Below are 17,413 nucleotides of genomic sequence, written 5' to 3'. Positions count from 1 at the left end.
CTACCTGTGGTGGGTTTTTTTTTTCTATCTTCTTCATACTAGTAGTTTAGGAGTCTGCAGTGCTGACAGTGTCCAGCAGGTCCGTCATTATACAATATATACCTGTCCTGCAGTAGTGATATATATATATTTTTTATATCATTATCATCCAGTCTATACTAGCAGACGCAGTACGGTAGTCCACGGCTGTAGCTACCTCTGTGTCGGCAGTCGCTCGTCCATAATTGTATACCTACCTGTGGTGGTTTTTTTTTTATCTTCTTCATACTAGTAGTTTAGGAGTCTGCAGTGCTGACAGTGTCCAGCAGGTCCGTCATTATACAATATATACCTGTCCTGCAGTAGTGATATATATATATTTTTTATATCATTATCATCCAGTCTATACTAGCAGACGCAGTACGGTAGTCCACGGCTGTAGCTACCTCTGTGTCGGCAGTCGCTCGTCCATAATTGTATACCTACCTGTGGTGGTTTTTTTTTTTTCTATCTTCTTCATACTAGTAGTTTAGGAGTCTGCAGTGCTGACAGTGTCCAGCAGGTCCGTCATTATACAATATATACCTGTCCTGCAGTAGTGATATATATATATTTTTTATATCATTATCATCCAGTCTATACTAGCAGACGCAGTACGGTAGTCCACGGCTGTAGCTACCTCTGTGTCGGCAGTCGCTCGTCCATAATTGTATACCTACCTGTGGTGTTTTTTTTTTCTTTCTATCTTCTTCATACTAGTAGTTTAGGAGTCTGCAGTGCTGACAGTGTCCAGCAGGTCCGTCATTATACAATATATACCTGTCCTGCAGTAGTGATATATATATATTTTTTATATCATTATCATCCAGTCTATACTAGCAGACGCAGTACGGTAGTCCACGGCTGTAGCTACCTCTGTGTCGGCAGTCGCTCGTCCATAATTGTATACCTACCTGTGGTGGGTTTTTTTTTTCTATCTTCTTCATACTAGTAGTTTAGGAGTCTGCAGTGCTGACAGTGTCCAGCAGGTCCGTCATTATACAATATATACCTGTCCTGCAGTAGTGATATATATATATTTTTTATATCATTATCATCCAGTCTATACTAGCAGACGCAGTACGGTAGTCCACGGCTGTAGCTACCTCTGTGTCGGCAGTCGCTCGTCATCCATAAGTATACTAGTATCCATCCATCTCCATTGTTTACCTGAGGTGCCTTTTAGTTGTGCCTATTAAAATATGGAGAACAAAAATGTTGAGGTTCCAAAAATAGGGAAAGATCAAGATCCACTTCCACCTCGTGCTGAAGCTGCTGCCACTAGTCATGGCCGAGACGATGAAATGCCATCAACGTCGTCTGCCAAGGCCGATGCCCAATGTCATAGTACAGAGCATGTAAAATCCAAAACACCAAATATCAGTAAAAAAAGGACTCAAAAATCTAAAATAAAATTGTCGGAGGAGAAGCGTAAACTTGCCAATATGCCATTTACCACACGGAGTGGCAAGGAACGGCTGAGGCCCTGGCCTATGTTCATGGCTAGTGGTTCAGCTTCACATGAGGATGGAAGCACTCAGCCTCTCGCTAGAAAAATGAAAAGACTTAAGCTGGCAAAAGCACAGCAAAGAACTGTGCGTTCTTCGAAATCACAAATCCACAAGGAGAGTCCAATTGTGTCGGTTGCGATGCCTGACCTTCCCAACACTGGACGTGAAGAGCATGCGCCTTCCACCATTTGCACGCCCCCTGCAAGTGCTGGAAGGAGCACCCGCAGTCCAGTTCCTGATAGTCAGATTGAAGATGTCAGTGTTGAAGTACACCAGGATGAGGAGGATATGGGTGTTGCTGGCGCTGGGGAGGAAATTGACCAGGAGGATTCTGATGGTGAGGTGGTTTGTTTAAGTCAGGCACCCGGGGAGACACCTGTTGTCCGTGGGAGGAATATGGCCATTGACATGCCTGGTGAAAATACCAAAAAAATCAGCTCTTCAGTGTGGAAGTATTTCAACAGAAATGCGGACAACATTTGTCAAGCCGTGTGTTGCCTTTGTCAAGCTGTAATAAGTAGGGGTAAGGACGTTAACCACCTTGGAACATCCTCCCTTATACGTCACCTGCAGCGCATTCATCATAAGTCAGTGACAAGTTCAAAAACTTTGGGCGACAGCGGAAGCAGTCCACTGACCAGTAAATCCCTTCCTCTTGTAACCAAGCTCACGCAAACCACACCACCAACTCCCTCAGTGTCAATTTCCTCCTTCCCCAGGAATGCCAATAGTCCTGCAGGCCATGTCACTGGCAATTCTGACGAGTCCTCTCCTGCCTGGGATTCCTCCGATGCATCCTTGCGTGTAACGCCTACTGCTGCTGGCGCTGCTGTTGTTGCTGCTGGGAGTCGATGGTCATCCCAGAGGGGAAGTCGTAAGACCACTTTTACTACTTCCACCAAGCAATTGACTGTCCAACAGTCCTTTGCGAGGAAGATGAAATATCACAGCAGTCATCCTGCTGCAAAGCGGATAACTGAGGCCTTGGCATCCTGGGCGGTGAGAACCGTGGTTCCGGTATCCATCATTACTGCAGAGCCAACTATAGACTTGTTTGAGGTACTGTGTCCCCGGTACCAAATACCATCTAGGTTCCATTTCTCTAGGCAGGCGATACCGAAAATGTACACAGACCTCAGAAAAAGACTCACCAGTGTCCTAAAAAATGCAGTTGTACCCAATGTCCACTTAACCACGGACATGTGGACAAGTGGAGCAGGGCAGACTCAGGACTATATGACTGTGACAGCCCACTGGGTAGATGTTTGGACTCCCGCCACAAGAACAGCAGCGGCGGCACCAGTAGCAGCATCTCGCAAACGCCAACTCTTTCCTAGGCAGGCTACGCTTTGTATCACCGCTTTCCAGAATACGCACACAGCTAAAAACCTCTTACGGCAACTGAGGAAGATCATCGCAGAATGGCTTACCCCAATTGGACTCTCCTGTGGATTTGTGGCATCGGACAACGCCAGCAATATTGTGTGTGCATTAAATATGGGCAAATTCCATCACGTCCCATGTTTTGCACATACCTTGAATTTGGTGGTGCAGAATTATTTAAAAAACGAGAGGGGCGTGCAAGAGATGCTGTCGGTGGCCAGAAGAATTGCGGGACACTTTCGGCGTACAGGCACCACGTACAGAAGACTGGAGCAACACCAAAAACGCCTGAACCTGCCCTGCCATCATCTGAAGCAAGAAGTGGTAACGAGGTGGAATTCAACCCTCTATATGCTTCAGAGGTTGGAGGAGCAGCAAAAGGCCATTCAAGCCTATACAACTGAGCACGATATAGGAGGTGGAATGCACCTGTCTCAAGCGCAGTGGAAAATGATTTCAACGTTGTGCAAGGTTCTGCAACCTTTTGAACTTGCCACACGTGAAGTCAGTTCAGACACTGCCAGCCTGAGTCAGGTCATTCCCCTCATCAGGCTTTTGCAGAAGAAGCTGGAGACATTGAAGGAGGAGCTAACACAGAGCGATTCCGCTAGGCATGTGGGACTTGTGGATGGAGCCCTTAATTCGCTTAACAAGGATTCACGGGTGGTCAATCTGTTGAAATCAGAGCACTACATTTTGGCCACCGTGCTCGATCCTAGATTTAAAACCTACGTTGTATCTCTCTTTCCGGCAGACACAAGTCTGCAGGGGTTCAAAGAACTGCTGGTGAGAAAATTGTCAAGTCAAGCGGAACGCGACCTGTCAACTCAACATCTCCTCCTTCACATTCTCCCGCAACTGGGGGTGCGAGGAAAAGGCTCAGAATTCCGAGCCCACCCGCTGGCGGTGATGCAGGGCAGTCTGGAGCGACTGCTGATGCTGACATCTGGTCCGGACTGAAGGACCTGCCAACGATTACGGACATGTCGTCTACTGTCACTGCATATGATTCTCTCCCCATTGAAAGAATGGTGGAGGATTATATGAGTGACCGCATCCAAGTAGGCACGTCAGACAGTCCGTACGTATACTGGCAGGAAAAAGAGGCAATTTGGAGGCCCTTGCAGAAACTGGCTTTATTCTACCTAAGTTGCCCTCCCACAAGTGTGTACTCCGAAAGAGTGTTTAGTGCCGCCGCTCACATTGTCAGCAATCGGCGTACGAGGTTACTTCTAGAAAATGTGGAGAAGATGATGTTCATTAAAATGAATTATAATCAATTCCTCCATGGAGACATTCACCAGCAGCAATTGCCTCCACAAAGTACACAGGGAGCTGTGATGGTGGATTCCAGTGGGGACGAATTGATAATCTGTGAGGAGGGGGATGTACATGGTGATGAATCGGAGGATGATGATGAGGTGGACATCTTGCCTCTGTAGAGCCAGTTTGTGCAAGGAGAGATTAATTGCTTCTTTTTTTGTGGGGGTCCAAACCAACCCGTCATTTCAGTCACAGTCGTGTGGCAGACCCTGTCACTGAAATGATGGGTTGGTTAAAGTGTGCATGTCCTGTTTATACAACATAAGGGTGGGTGGGAGGGCCCAAGGACAATTCCATCTTGCACCTCTTTTTTCTTTCATTTTTCTTTGCGTCATGTGCTGTTTGGGGAGTGTTTTTTGGAAGGGCCATCCTGCGTGACACTGTAGTGCCACTCCAAGATGGGCCAGGTGTTTGTGTCGGCCACTAGGGTCGCTGAGCTTAGTCACACAGCTACCTCATTGCCCTCTTTTTTTCTTTGCGTCATGTGCTGTTTGGGGAGTGTTTTTTGGAAGGGCCATCCTGCGTGACACTGCAGTGCCACTCCTAGATGGGCCAGGTGTTTGTGTCGGCCACTAGGGTCGCTGAGCTTAGTCACACAGCTACCTCATTGCGCCTCTTTTTTTCTTTGCGTCATGTGCTGTTTGGGGAGTGTTTTTTGGAAGGGCCATCCTGCGTGACACTGCAGTGCCACTCCTAGATGGGCCAGGTGTTTGTGTCGGCCACTTGGGTCGCTGAGCTTAGTCACACAGCTACCTCATTGCGCCTCTTTTTTTCTTTGCGTCATGTGCTGTTTGGGGAGTGTTTTTTGGAAGGGCCATCCTGCGTGACACTGCAGTGCCACTCCTAGATGGGCCAGGTGTTTGTGTCGGCCACTTGGGTCGCTGAGCTTAGTCATCCAGCGACCTCGGTGCAAATTTTAGGACTAAAAATAATATTGTGAGGTGTGAGGTGTTCAGAATAGACTGAAAATGAGTGGAAATTATGGTTATTGAGGTTAATAATACTTTGGGATCAAAATGACCCCCAAATTCTATGATTTAAGCTGTTTTTTAGGGTTTTTTGAAAAAAACACCCGAATCCAAAACACACCCGAATCCGACAAAAAAAATTCGGTGAGGTTTTGCCAAAACGCGTTCGAACCCAAAACACGGCCGCGGAACCGAACACAAAACCAAAACACAAAACCCGAAAAATTTCCGGTGCACATCTCTACACACACATACACAACACACAGCAGGTACATATATACACAGCAGGTACAATATATATATATATATATATATTGTGACAAGAACACTGGGATAGTGTTTGAGGGCAGGTATATTTGTCCCAGGTTCTTGTCTTACATGTTTTAGAAAATGTTAACTTCTAGGAAAAATGCTTTTTGTTTTGTCTGAACCTTTTCAGTTTGCTGTAAAAGCTGGGTAAAGGCTCTGAGAGAGAGATAAGGCGAGTTCTAGACATTGGGCCCAGTTCGGGTCTTTGGCCTCACAGAGGGCTAATCAGGGTTTCAGCTGTGTAAGAGTGTTATAGTGCTTCTAACCTGATTAGTATGGGCAGACTGCCTGGGAAGGCTGCAGGATCTGTGTGTGAGAGACATGCTTTCTGATGCAAGTAAGCTATACAGTATGTACTGAAGAACTCTGTGTTTTGTTTAGTGACAGTTAGGAATATCTTATGTTTAGTTAGTGCCGGACAGGCAAGGTATTTTTATTTTGGGGTTTGTTTTATTTTCTGTTTCAATAAAACTGGCCGGGGTCAGTTGTACCAGAAACTGGACTTGTGTTGTTCCTCAGCTGCTGCGTGCGGCCATATTCCCCAGGAAAAGGCGCCTTGCACCCCTACAGTGTTACAACTTGGTGGAGAATGTGAGCACACCGTTCTGCGCATAAGTGAAAGCAGCAGCTTTGTGAGGCCTGCAGAAAACGGTGGTTTATGCAGATACAGCCCAGTGTGAAGTTACTAAGACTCACCCCTGAGGGTTTGATATATGTCCTGGGTGAAAGCAGCTACAAAGCCGCCTGAGAAATCTGTTGACATGGAGGATCTGCTTAAAGCCTTGCTGCAAGCTACAGCGGCTCAGCAGGAGGCCAACCGACAGCAGCAGGTGGCAATGGAGGAAAATTGGAGACTACAGCAGGTGGCAATGGAGGAAAATAAGAGACAACAGCAGGCAGTTGTTGATGAACTTTACAGGCAACAGCGTCAGGATAGAGAGGCCTTAGCAGAAGTGGTGCAGAGACTTGCAGCTCGGGTTGGAGATGTGGCCGTCAGTGCTCCAACCAGCTCTAGTTCTATACGAGCCAGTCACTTCCTGCAGAAAATGACAGAGGCTGATGATGTGGAGGCCTATCTGACCACGTTTGAAAGGACTGCCGAGCGTGAGAACTGGCCGAAAGCACAGTGGGCCAGTCTGCTGGCACCTTTCCTGTCAGGTGAGCCCCAAAAAGCTTACTTTGATTTAAGCCCTGCTGAGGCTCGGGACTATGATAAACTAAAGACTGAGATCCTGACCCGCCTGGGAGTCACGCTGTCAGTACGAGCACAACGGGTGCACCGTTGGCTGTACACCATGGAGAAGCCTCCGCGCTCCCAGATGCACGACCTTATTCAGCTAACAAAAAAATGGCTACAGCCAGAGACATTAACTGGTCCCCAGATGGTGGAAAGAGTCGTCATGGACCGCTACTTGAGATCTTTGCCCATGGTCCTGCGCAAGTGGGTGAGCCATGGAAACCCGGGTACTGCTGACCAATTAGTGGACATGGTAGAGAGGTATTTGGCAGCAGAGGAACTACTGATGACCACCCAGCAACCCATAGATCCTCGACAGCGCCCTTCAGTAAAGACTGGTAAGACTGTTCCGTGGGAAAACGTTGCTGGGCGGTTAAGAGAACGCAAGGCTGGAGAGACTGTAAACACTGGCCCTGGAGACAGGCCAATGGGGCTAGAACGGTCTATGCTGCCCAAACGGGTTGATAATCGTGTGGTTAAATGTTTTAGGTGTGGTATGCCAGGTCATGTTATTGCCAATTGCCCAGTCACGCAAGAACCCATGCAATGTGATGCTGCCTTTGAATGTCGCAGAATGTCTTTCTTTGCTAGGTTAGCATGTACTGTGGTACCTTCACCTGAGCTGGAAAAACAAATGTGTGATGTGTTCTTAGAGGGTAACCGGGTAGAGGCCTTGCTAGATTCAGGAAGTTTAGTTACCCTCGTGAAAGCTGGGTTAGTGAACCCCTTAAAGGTCCAGCAAATACCTATTGGGGTAACTTGCATACATGGGGATACCCAACATTATGCCACTGCTGAGGTGAATATAGAAACTTGTTGTGGGTCAGCAATGGTTAAAGTGGGACTGGTCCCTACCTTGGTGCATGAGGCCATAATAGGGAGGGATTTTCCTCATTTTTGGAAACTGTGGGAATCACGGTTATCAACAGATGTGAGAAGTAAAAAGCCAGTTGATAATACCGGTGATTTTATGGATGTACGTGGGTCTTCGGAACTTTCTGGCCCTTTGCCTTTTGCTAGTTTGGCTGGGGAAGTGACAGATGGGGAGTCCAGTGAGGACCCTCTTGCCGGGAACAGAGACATAGTAGTTAGAACTGAAAGCGTGCCTGACCTGGAGGTAAAGAAGGATCTGTTTGCGTCTGAACAGTTAAAGGATCCTACCTTAATAAAGGCTAGAGAGAATGTTAAGATTGTTAATGGGGAACCTGTGGTACCAGGTGACAGGGTTACGTATCCCCACATGGCCATCTGTAATGAGCTCTTGTACCACATTGTCAAAAGGGGTGAGGATGTGGTGGAACAGCTGGTAGTTCCCCAGCCTTATCGGAGAACGGTACTAGATTTAGCTCATAGTCACGTTACCGCAGGACATTTAGGGGCAGAAAAAACCACTGAAAGAGTTTTACAAAGGTTCTTTTGGCCAGGGGTTTATAAAGAAGTGTCTGAATATTGTTCTTCCTGTCCTGAATGCCAGTATCATGCCCCTAGACCCCATTTCAGGAGCCCACTAGTTCCCATGCCTATTATAGAGGTCCCGTTTGACAGAATAGCCATGGATCTCGTGGGGCCCTTGTTAAAGTCTGCTCGGGGCCATCAGTATATCCTGGTAATTATGGACTATGCCACTCGATATCCTGAGGCTGTCCCTTTACGCACTATCACAACCAAGGCGATAGCTAGGGAGCTGGTGCAGGTATTTAGTAGAGTGGGAATACCAAAAGAAATTTTGACTGACCAAGGTACTCCATTTATGTCAAGGATCATGAAAGAGTTGTGCAAGTTATTTAAGGTCACTCACCTCAGGACGTCCATCTACCATCCCCAAACTGACGGGTTGGTGGAAAGGTTTAATAAAACATTAAAAAGTATGTTAAAAAAGGTTGTTGAGAGAGATGGGAAAAACTGGGATTGTTTGTTGCCCTACTTGTTAATGGCCATCAGAGAAGTTCCTCAGTCCTCTACGGGGTTTTCTCCATTTGATTTGTTGTATGGTAGACACCCCAGAGGGCTGTTGGATATTGCCAAAGAGACGTGGGAAGGACAGCCCACTCCTTATAGAAGCGTTATTGAGCATGTAACACAAATGCAGGATAGGATTGCAGCCGTGGTACCTGTTGTCAGAGAGCACATGGAACAGGCCCAAAGTGCTCAACAGAGGGTCTATAACCGGAGTGCCAAGATACGGGAATTTGCTCCTGGAGATAGAGTTCTTGTTTTGGTACCCACTGTGGAAAGCAAATTCCTAGCTAAATGGCAGGGTCCATTTGAGATTAGGGAAAAAGTGAATGAGGTTAATTACAAAGTATACCAGCCGGGAAAGAGAAAACCCGAACAGATCTACCATGTTAACTTAATCAAACCCTGGAAAGATAGGTTGTCTCTGTCAGCGGAGCCTTGCCCTTCGGTGTCTTCACCCCGGTTGCTTCCCGCAGTGAAGGTGTCAGAGACATTATCAGCTGATCAGAACAATCAGGTTAAAGAATTTCTCATCCAAAATAGGGAGGTATTTTCAGAGCTGCCTGGCCGAACGACCATAATAAAACATGACATTGTCACAGAACCAGGGGTCAGGGTTCATTTAAAGCCATATAGGATTCCTGAAGCTCAGCGAGAAGCTATTTCTAAGGAAGTTAAAACCATGTTAGAACTGGGAGTCATAGAGGAGTCTAACAGTGAGTGGTCCAGTCCCATAGTGCTCATCCCGAAGCCCGACGGTAGCATACGCTTCTGTAATGACTTTCGTAAGTTAAATGAAGTGTCCAAGTTTGACGCATACCCCATGCCCCGTGTGGATGAGCTTGTAGAAAGGCTGGGAACAGCCAGGTTTCTCACCACATTGGACCTGACCAAAGGTTACTGGCAAATACCTTTATCTGATAGCGCCAAAGAAAAAACAGCCTTTTCGGTTCCGGAGGGGCTGTACCAGTATAAGATGTTACCCTTTGGGTTGCATGGGGCTCCGGCAACCTTTCAACGGGCGATGGACAAAATTTTGAGGCCCCATAGAAAATATGCAGCTGCCTATTTGGATGATGTGGTAATTCACAGTACAGACTGGGGGTCCCATTTGGTTAAAGTACAAGCAGTACTGGACTCAATCAGAGAGGCAGGGTTAACTGCTAACCCAAAGAAGTGCTGCCTCGCAATGGAGGAGGTCAAATACTTGGGCTTCACCATAGGCAGAGGTCTGATTAGGCCCCAATTGAATAAAGTTGATGCTATTCAAAACTGGCCTCGTCCAGTGAATAAAAAACAGGTAAGGGCTTTTTTGGGAATTACTGGGTACTATAGACGGTTTATTCCTAATTTTGCGACCACAGCGGTGCCGTTGTCAGACCTTACCAAAGGGAAGCAGTCAAATGTGGTGAAATGGAACCCTGATGCAGAAAAGGCGTTCCAAGCGTTAAAAGTGGCTTTGTGTTCACAACCGGTGTTGATAACACCAGATTTTTCAAAAGAATTTGTGGTACAGACAGATGCCTCAGAGGTAGGGATAGGTGCTGTGCTGTCCCAAACCAGAGATGGGGACGAACACCCTATCATTTATTTGAGTAGGAAACTCAATGAGCATGAAAAAAGGTATGCCATTGTGGAAAAGGAGGCTTTGGCCATTAAGTGGGCACTAGATACCTTGAGATATTACCTCTTGGGTAGACAATTCAGACTAGTGACAGACCATGCCCCTTTAAAATGGATGTACGTAAATAGAGGCAAGAATGCTCGTGTAACAAGATGGTTTCTAGCGTTGCAGGACTTTAAGTTTACTGTCGAACATAGACCGGGAACACAATTGGCCAACGCAGATGCATTGTCTCGCATCTTCTGTTTGGGGGCTACAAGTGTTCCGGCCCCTAGGTCGAAACAGGGGAGGGGGATATGTGACAAGAACACTGGGATAGTGTTTGAGGGCAGGTATATTTGTCCCAGGTTCTTGTCTTACATGTTTTAGAAAATGTTAACTTCTAGGAAAAATGCTTTTTGTTTTGTCTGAACCTTTTCAGTTTGCTGTAAAAGCTGGGTAAAGGCTCTGAGAGAGAGATAAGGCGAGTTCTAGACATTGGGCCCAGTTCGGGTCTTTGGCCTCACAGAGGGCTAATCAGGGTTTCAGCTGTGTAAGAGTGTTATAGTGCTTCTAACCTGATTAGTATGGGCAGACTGCCTGGGAAGGCTGCAGGATCTGTGTGTGAGAGACATGCTTTCTGATGCAAGTAAGCTATACAGTATGTACTGAAGAACTCTGTGTTTTGTTTAGTGACAGTTAGGAATATCTTATGTTTAGTTAGTGCCGGACAGGCAAGGTATTTTTATTTTGGGGTTTGTTTTATTTTCTGTTTCAATAAAACTGGCCGGGGTCAGTTGTACCAGAAACTGGACTTGTGTTGTTCCTCAGCTGCTGCGTGCGGCCATATTCCCCAGGAAAAGGCGCCTTGCACCCCTACAGTGTTACAATATAGAGAGAGAGAGAGAGTAGATGCGGGCCGGCACTCATCCCAACGGCTAGAATTTACCCTGGTGCCCTCTGGAAGAACTTTTGCAGAATCCCAACATAGAAAACAGCGGCACCCAGGGAATTTCAAAACAGATAGATGTATTCAAAGTGTACAAGAAAGCCGACGTTTCGGGGCTCACCCGCCCCTTTGTCAAGGTGTGTAACACACCTTGACAAAGGGGCGGGTGAGCCCCGAAATGTCGGCTTTTTTGTACACTTTGAATACATCTATATGTGTTTTGAAATTCCCTGAGTGCCGCTGTTTTCTATGTTGGGATTCTTTATATATATATATATATATATATATATATATATATATACAAATAAAAGATGGGAGCACTCACCAGTCTTCAATGAGCAGGATTTTTATTAAAGCATCATGCCAGACAAAGTCTGGCATGATGCTTTAATAAAAATCCTGCTTATTGAAGACTGGTGAGTGCGCCCATCTTTTATTTGTGGATTGGATTGGCGACCATTAACAGGTTTCCATTACCGGATGGCACCCCAGCAAGTGCTTTGAAGACGTGAGTGTGGACCTAACGATTACTATATATATATATATATATATATATATATATATATATATGTATGTACATGTATGTACCTGCCATGTATATATGTACCTGCTGTGCATATCTATGTATGTATGCACCTACTGTGTGTGTGTGTGTGTGCGTGCGTGTGTATAGAGCTATATATATAGATATATAACTCTCTCTCTCTCTCTATATATATATATATATATATATATATATATACACACACACACACACATACACAGCACAGCAGATGGGTACATACATACATGCAATAATATATATTAGAGATGTGCACCGGAAATTTTTCGGGTTTTGTGTTTTGGTTTTGGATTCGGTTCCGCGGCCGTGTTTTGGATTCGGACGCGTTTTGGCAAAACCTCCATGAAAATTTTTTGTCGGATTCGGGTGTTTTTTTTCAAAAACCCCTCAAAAACAGCTTAAATCATAGAATTTGGGAGTCATTTTGATCCCATAGTATTATTAACCTCAATAACCATAATTTCCGCTCAGTTCCAGTCTATTCTGAACACCTCACAATACTATTTTTAGTCCTAAAATTTGCACCGAGGTCGATGGATGACTAAGCTAAGCGACCCAAGTGGCCGGCACAAACACCTGGCCCATCTAGGAGTGGCACTGCAGTGTCAGACAGGATTTAAAAAAATTAGCCCCAAACATCACATGATGCAGAGATAAAAAAAAAAAAAAAGAGGTGCAAGATGGAATTGTCCTTGGGCCCTCCCACCCACCCTTATGTTGTATAAACAGGACCTGCACACTTTAACAAACCCATCATTTCTGCCACAGGGTCTGCCACACGACTGTGGCTGAAATAACTGGTTGGTTTGGGCCCCCACCAAAAAAGAAGCAATCAATCTCTCCTTGCACAAACTGGCTCTACAGAGGCAAGATGTCCACCTCCTCCTCATCGTCCGATTCCTCACCCCTTTCACTGTGTACATCCTCCTCACTGAGTATTAATTAGTCCCCACTGGAATCCACCATCTCAGGTCCCTGTGTACTTTCTGGAGGCAATTGCTGGTGAATGTCTCCACGGAAGAATTGATTATAATTAGTGATGAGCGGGTTCAGTTCCTTGGAAACCGAACCCCCCCGAACTTCACACTTTTTACACGGGTCCGAGGCATACTCGGATTCTCCCGTATGGCTTGGTTAACCCGAGCGTGCCCGAACGTCATCACCCCGCTGTCGGATTCTCGCGAGATTCGGATTCAATATAAGCAGCCGCGCGTCGCCGCCATTTTTACTCGTGCATTGGAAATGTTAGGGAGAGGACGTGGCTGGCGTCCTCTCCGTGTATTGTTGATGCAAATATTTGTGCTTGCTTTACTAATTGCTTAATTGTGGGGACTGGGGAGCAGCTGTATATTAATATAGGAGGAGTACAGTGCAGAGTTTTGCTGATCAGTGACCACCAGTTTTATCCGTTCTCTGCATGAAAAAAACGCTCCTTATCTGTGCTCAGTGTGCTGCATATATCTGTGCTCACACTGCTTAATTGTGGGGACTGGGGCGCAGCTGTATTATATAGCAGGAGTACAGTGCAGAGTTTTGCTGACAGTGACCACCAGTATACGTTGTCTGCCTGAAAAACACTCCATATCTGTGCTCAGTGTGCTGCTTTATTGTGGGGACTGGGGACCACCAGTATAATATTATATAGGAGGAGTACAGTGCACTCCAAAAACACTCCATATCTGTGCTGCATTGTAGACAGTATATAGTAGGAGTACAGTGCATAATTTTGCTGACCACCAGTATATAATATATAATATATAGGAGTACGGTACAGAAGGCCACTGCTGTACCTACCTCTGTGTCGTCAAGTATACTATCCATCCATACCTGTGGTGCACTTCAGTTTTGCACAGTTTGCTGACCACCAGTATATAATATATAGCAGTACGGTACAGTAGGCCACTGCTGTACCTACCTCTGTGTCGTCAAGTATACTATCCATCCATACCTGTGGTGCATTTCAGTTTTGCACAGTTTGCTGACCACCAGTATATAATATATAGCAGTACGGTACAGTAGGCCACTGCTGTACCTACCTCTGTGTCGTCAAGTGTACTATCCATCCATACTTGTGGTGCATTTCAGTTTTGCACAGTTTGCTGACCACCAGTATATAATATATAGCAGTACGGTACAGTAGGCCACTGCTGTACCTACCTCTGTGTCGTCAAGTATACTATCCATCCATACTTGTGGTGCATTTCAGTTTTGCACAGTTTGCTGACCACCAGTATATAATATATAGCAGTACGGTACAGTAGGCCACTGCTGTACCTACCTCTGTGTCGTCAAGTATACTATCCATCCATACCTGTGGGCCATTTCAGTTGTGCGCAGTATATATAGTAGAAGGCCATTGCTATTGATACTGGCATATAATTCCACACATTAAAAAATGGAGAACAAAAATGTGGAGGTTAAAATAGGGAAAGATCAAGATCCACTTCCACCTCGTGCTGAAGCTGCTGCCACTAGTCATGGCCGAGACGATGAAATGCCATCAACGTCGTCTGCCAAGGCCGATGCCCAATGTCATAGTAGAGAGCATGTAAAATCCAAAAAACAAAAGTTCAGTAAAATGACCCAAAAATCAAAATTGAAAGCGTCTGGTGAGAAGCGTAAACTTGCCAATATGCCATTTACGACACGGAGTGGCAAGGAACGGCTGAGGCCCTGGCCTATGTTCATGGCTAGTGGTTCAGATTCACATGAGGATGGAAGCACTCATCCTCTCGCTAGAAAAATGAAAAGACTTAAGCTGGCAAAAGCACAGCAAAGAACTGTGCGTTCTTCTAAATCACAAATCCCCAAGGAGAGTCCAATTGTGTCGGTTGCGATGCCTGACCTTCCCAACACTGGACGGGAAGAGCTTGCGCCTTCCACCATTTGCACGCCCCCTGCAAGTGCTGGAAGGAGCACCCGCAGTCCAGTTCCTGATAGTCAAATTGAAGATGTCACTGTTGAAGTACACCAGGATGAGGATATGGGTGTTGCTGGTGCTGGGGAGGAAATTGACAAGGAGGATTCTGATGGTGAAGTGGTTTGTTTAAGTCAGGCACCCGGGGAGACACTTGTTGTCCGTGGGACGAATATGGCCATTGACATGCCTGGTCACAATCCCCCAAAAATCAGCTCTTCGGTGTGGAATTATTTCAACACAAATGCGGACAACAGGTGTCAAGCCGTGTGTTGCCTTTGTCAAGCTGTAATAAGTAGGGGTAAGGACGTTAACCACCTAGGAACATCCTCCCTTATACGTCACCTGGACCGCATTCATCAGAAGTCAGTGACAATTTCAAAAACTTTGGGTGACAGCGGAAGGAGTCCACTGACAACTAAATCCCTTCCTCTTGTAACCAAACTCCTGCAAACCACACCACCAACTTCCTCAGTGTCAATTTCCTCCTTACCCAGGAAAGCCAATAGTCCTGCAGGCCATGTCACTGGCAAGTCTGCCGAGTCCTCTCCTGCCTGGGATTCCTCCGATGCATCCTTGAGTGTAACGCCTACTGCTGCTGGCGCTGCTGTTGTTGCTGATGGGAGTCGATCGTCATCCCAGAGGGAAAGTCGGAAGACCACTTGTACTACTTCCAGTAAGCAATTGACTGTCTAACAGTCCTTTGCGAGGAAGATGAAATATCACAGCAGTCATCCTGCTGCAAAGCGGATAACTCAGGCCTTGGCAGCCTTGGCGGTGACAAACGTGGTTCCGGTATCCACCGTTAATTCAGAGGCAACTAGAGACTTGATTGAGGTACTGTGTCCCCGGTACCAAATACCATCTAGGGTCCATTTCTCTAGGCAGGCGATACCGAAAATGTACACAGACCTCAGAAAAAGAGTCACCAGTGTCCTAAAAAATGCAGTTGTACCCAATGTCCACTTAACCACGGACATGTGGACAAGTGGAGCAGGGCAGACTCAGGACTATATGACTGTGACAGCCCACTGGGTAGATGTATTGCCTCCCGCAGCAAGAACAGCAGCGGCGGCACCAGTAGCAGCATCTTGCAAACGCCAACTCGTTCCTATGCAGGCTACGCTTTGTATCACCGCTTTCCAGAAGAGGCACACAGCTGACAACCTCTTACGGAAACTGAGGAACATCATCGCAGAATGGCTTACCCCAATTGGACTCTCCTGGGGATTTGTGACATCGGACAACGCCACCAATATTGTGCGTGCACTACATCTGGGCAAATTCCAGCACGTCCCATGTTTTGCACATACATTGAATTTGGTGGTGTAGAATTATTTAAAAAACGACAGGGACGTGCAAGAGATGCTGTCGGTGGCCCGAAGAATTGCGGGCCACTTTCGGCATTCAGCCACCGCGTGCCGAAGACTGGAGCACCACCAAACATTCCTGAACCTGCCCTGCCATCATCTGAAGCAAGAGGTGGTAACGAGGTGGAATTCAACCCTCTATATGCTTCAGAGGATGGAGGAGCAGCAAAAGGCCATTCAAGCCTATACATCTGCCCACGATATAGGCAAAGGAGGGGGAATGCACCTGACTCAAGCACAGTGGAGAATGATTTCAACGTTGTGCAAGGTTCTGCAACCCTTTGAACTTGCCACACGTGAAGTCAGTTCAGACACTGCCAGCCTGAGTCAGGTCATTCCCCTCATCAGGCTTTTGCAGAAGAAGCTGGAGACATTGAAGGAGGAGCTAAAACAGAGCGATTACGCTAGGCATGTGGGACTTGTGGATGGAGCCCTTAATTCGCTTAACCAGGATTCACGGGTGGTCAATCTGTTGAAATCAGAGCACTACATTTTGGCCACCGTGCTCGATCCTAGATTTAAAACCTACGTTGTATCTCTCTTTCCGGCAGACACAAGTCTGCAGAGGTTCAAAGACCTGCTGGTGAGAAAATTGTCAAGTCAAGCGGAACATGAACCGTCAACATCTCCTCCTTCACATTCTCCCGCAACTGGGGGTGCGAGGAAAAGGCTAAGAATTCCGAGCCCACCCGCTGGCGGTGATGCAGGGCAGTCTGGAGCGAGTGCTGACATCTGGTCCGGACTGAAGGACCTGCCAACGATTACTGACATGTCGTCTCCTGTCTCTGCATATGATTCTCTCACCATTGAAAGAATGGTGGAGGATTATATGAGTGACCGCGTCCAAGTAGGCACGTCAGACAGTCCGTACGTATACTGGCAGGAAAAAGAGGCAATTTGGAGGCCCTAGCACAAACTGCCTTTATTCTACCTAAGTTGCCCTCCCTCCAGTGTGTACTCCGAAAGAGTGTTTAGTGCAGCCGCTCACCTTGTCAGCAATCGGCGTACGAGGTTACTTCCAGAAAATGTGGAGAAGATGATGTTCATCAAAATGAATTATAATCAATTCCTCCGTGGAGACATTCACCAGCAGCAATTGCCTCCAGAAAGTACACAGGGACCTGAGATGGTGGATTCCAGTGGGGACGAATTAATAATCTGTGAGGAGGGGGATGTACACAGTGAAAGGGGTGAGGAATCGGAGGATGATGATGAGGTGGACATCTTGCCTCTGTAGAGCCAGTTTGTGCAAGGAGAGATTGATTGCTTCTTTTTTTGGTGGGGGCCCAAACCAACCAGTCATTTCA

This window comes from Pseudophryne corroboree, chromosome 6, assembly GCF_028390025.1.
Source record: "Pseudophryne corroboree isolate aPseCor3 chromosome 6, aPseCor3.hap2, whole genome shotgun sequence".
Taxonomy (NCBI): domain Eukaryota; kingdom Metazoa; phylum Chordata; class Amphibia; order Anura; family Myobatrachidae; genus Pseudophryne; species Pseudophryne corroboree.
This window is presented reverse-complemented; position numbering follows the sequence as displayed.